The sequence below is a fragment of the Venturia canescens genome, unplaced genomic scaffold, assembly GCF_019457755.1.
Source record: "Venturia canescens isolate UGA unplaced genomic scaffold, ASM1945775v1 PGA_scaffold_73__1_contigs__length_24893, whole genome shotgun sequence".
NCBI lineage: Eukaryota > Metazoa > Arthropoda > Insecta > Hymenoptera > Ichneumonidae > Venturia > Venturia canescens.
This window is the reverse complement of record NW_025108634.1, coordinates 2,501-5,000: the sequence shown is the minus strand read 5'-3', so window position 1 is coordinate 5,000 and position 2,500 is coordinate 2,501. Positions and strand designations below refer to the sequence as shown.

Here is a 2,500-nt window from a genome sequence, read left to right as displayed (position 1 = left end):
ACCCGGCAAAAAAATCATACGGACGCGTGCCGCGGGACCGAGGTCCCTGACATCGCGAAACCGTACAATTGCCAGGATCGCTGACGATGAATCTCTCCATTCGAACTTTTGGGTTTCTCAGGTTTACCCCTGAACGGTTTCACGTACTCTTGAACTCTCTCTTCAAAGTTCTTTTCAACTTTCCCTCACGGTACTTGTTCGCTATCGGTCTCGTGGTCGTATTTAGCCTTAGATGGAGTTTACCACCCACTTAGAGCTGCACTCTCAAGCAACCCGACTCTAAGGAGAGATCCTCCCGAAACGCGTCTCGGTCGCTACAGGCCTGGCACCCTCTACGGGTAATTGGCCCCATTCAAGATGGACTTGGACTCGAGCATACGCCCCGGGATAAGTGGATCCTCCCGAACACTACATTTCCCCAGCGGCAGTGCCGCGGGAATTCAGTGCTGGGCTATTTCCTGTTCGCTCGCAGCTACTAAGGAAATCCTGGTTAGTTTCTTTTCCTCCGCTTAGTAATATGCTTAAATTCAGCGGGTAGTCTCGCCTGCTCTGAGGTCGTCGATTTTATTCAAAACCATGAGAATTCCAACACATCCGTGGGTGCCTGGTACGATGTTTATATAACAACATACACAACACACATTTCTCTCTCCGTATGAATTTTTCATTGGCGGAGAGCGATGCGATCAGTTCCGAGACGAGTGAAAATCAAAGTGGAAACATTTCGCGTTCGATTACCCAACCACCGAACCACGTGCTCGAACCACGCTGTTTTTCTTTCATCAAATGACACCTTCCGATTCTCGTATGTGCGAACAATTCTTTAAAAACACGCTACATGCGGGCTCGCCCCCGTTGCGCGAGCGATCCGGTCAGTATCTGTCCTTTAAAAACTAACAATTAGCTCCGGAACTCGATCGACCGCCGTTCGGCGGCGGCGTGTCTGCTCACTTATCAAAGTAGCGGCGAATTGCGCACGAGAATGGAAAAAAAAAACGGACAACACGGTCCGGGGGGGCATGCCCCACCTCTCTCTCTTTTCCCATCATCTCCGCACACGCTCGACTCGAAAAATTCAAGGAACGGCCATTTGGTTGTGCTCGATTCTCATAGAGTATCGCGGGCGAATGCGAATAGATTTGAACTTCTCCCCGGCAAAGGGAGAAAATGAATTCGCGATTCGCACACGCTGGCTCACGAAATCCGGATCGAAGGGACTCGATCTCCGAGACTTGCGGGAGAGCGCGTTATTTCAAGCGACGCAGACGCGCACCCCCTTTTGTACAAGGGCATGGGGTCAACGAACGCCCAATACATTCGCTACACGCGATGACGAAATCATCGCGAGAGCAGTCTAAATTTTATGCATAAACGACCCTCAGCCAGGCGTGGTCCGGGAATTGTATCCGTGGACCGCAATGTGCGTTCGAAATGTCGATGTTCATGTGTCCTGCAGTTCACAAGTTGACGCGCAATTAGCTGCGTTCTTCATCGACCCACGAGCCAAGTGATCCACCGTTCAGGGTAATCATATAATAACATATTTGTGCGTTACAAACAGCATTATTCATAAATCTTGTTCTTAAAAATTCGAGCATCGTCGACAAGGACGGTTTCGCAAGCCCGCCAACCCTAAAATAATTTAAGGGAGACGCGACGAGCGAAGTCGCTGGTACAAGCGCGCGCAATCAGTTGATCGCAAGCGCAAGGCCGCGACAGCAAAACGGCCGCAAGTCTCGGCGACGACTAAAGACTCCGGAACGAGCCCGGCGTGTGTGTGTCTTTGCCATGTAATGGTTGTGTCGTCGCTAAGATAAAAGCGGTCCCGGCGCTGCTCACGCTGATTTTTACTCTTGGGCGAAATTTCATTGAAAAACCTCGGAAAACAGGCACAACGCGTGAGCGCATAGCGAGCTTCCTTTACTGAGCAATAAGTGGGGCTCAATTAGGTTGCCCAACGGTGAGCAGCAGCAACACGAGAAACCGCCTTACGGCGCAGTAATGCAGAGAAACAACGAGATGAAGAAACGAATAGAGAATATTGAGGGAAAAAAAAAGCTTCAAAAAGGCCTCTCCTCCTCCCCCCCCCATCCTCACTCGACATTCGTTTTCTTCAAAGCTCGCGACCGTTTCTTCGTTCAAATGGGGCGCGCGGAAGGGACCTTTTTTTTCTTCCCTTCCCTGTCGCACCCGAGATTCTATCCGTGATGTTTTTCTTTCTATCAGGATAGCGCACGCGTTTGCGTCCGAATGGCACGAGCACAAGGACTGTGAAAATGCGTCAACATGATCACGGTAGCGCCAATCGAAAATCTCAAAAACAACACCGCGCTTGTGAGCGTGTTGAACTTTATTTGTTTGAATTACAAAACTTTATTATCGCTGTTGCTCGTTTGCACGGCAAGCGCTTTTATATACGTTAATGATCCTTCCGCAGGTTCACCTACGGAAACCTTGTTACGACTTTTACTTCCTCTAAATGATCAAGTTTGGTCATCTT

General features: G+C 49.6%; 3 non-coding genes across 3 annotated transcripts in view; all 3 read right to left on the bottom strand.

Annotated features, from left to right (window-relative positions):
* Nucleotides 1–558, bottom strand: part of LOC122418852 (large subunit ribosomal RNA) — a 3,988-nt gene extending 3,430 nt beyond the window's left edge. Inside the window, exon 1 of the ribosomal RNA XR_006262727.1 lies at nucleotides 1–558. This exon is cut by the window's left edge and continues 3,430 nt beyond it. This is a non-coding gene — a ribosomal RNA (large subunit ribosomal RNA).
* Nucleotides 559–1,372: 814 nt separating this feature from the next.
* LOC122418849 (5.8S ribosomal RNA) lies at nucleotides 1,373–1,527 on the bottom strand. Its single transcript, XR_006262725.1, has one exon. It is a non-coding gene; the product is annotated as a 5.8S ribosomal RNA (ribosomal RNA).
* An 893-nt stretch (nucleotides 1,528–2,420) lies between these two features.
* The window catches only part of LOC122418851 (small subunit ribosomal RNA), a 1,914-nt gene continuing 1,834 nt past the window's right edge, over nucleotides 2,421–2,500 (bottom strand). Inside the window, exon 1 of the ribosomal RNA XR_006262726.1 lies at nucleotides 2,421–2,500. This exon is cut by the window's right edge and continues 1,834 nt beyond it. This is a non-coding gene — a ribosomal RNA (small subunit ribosomal RNA).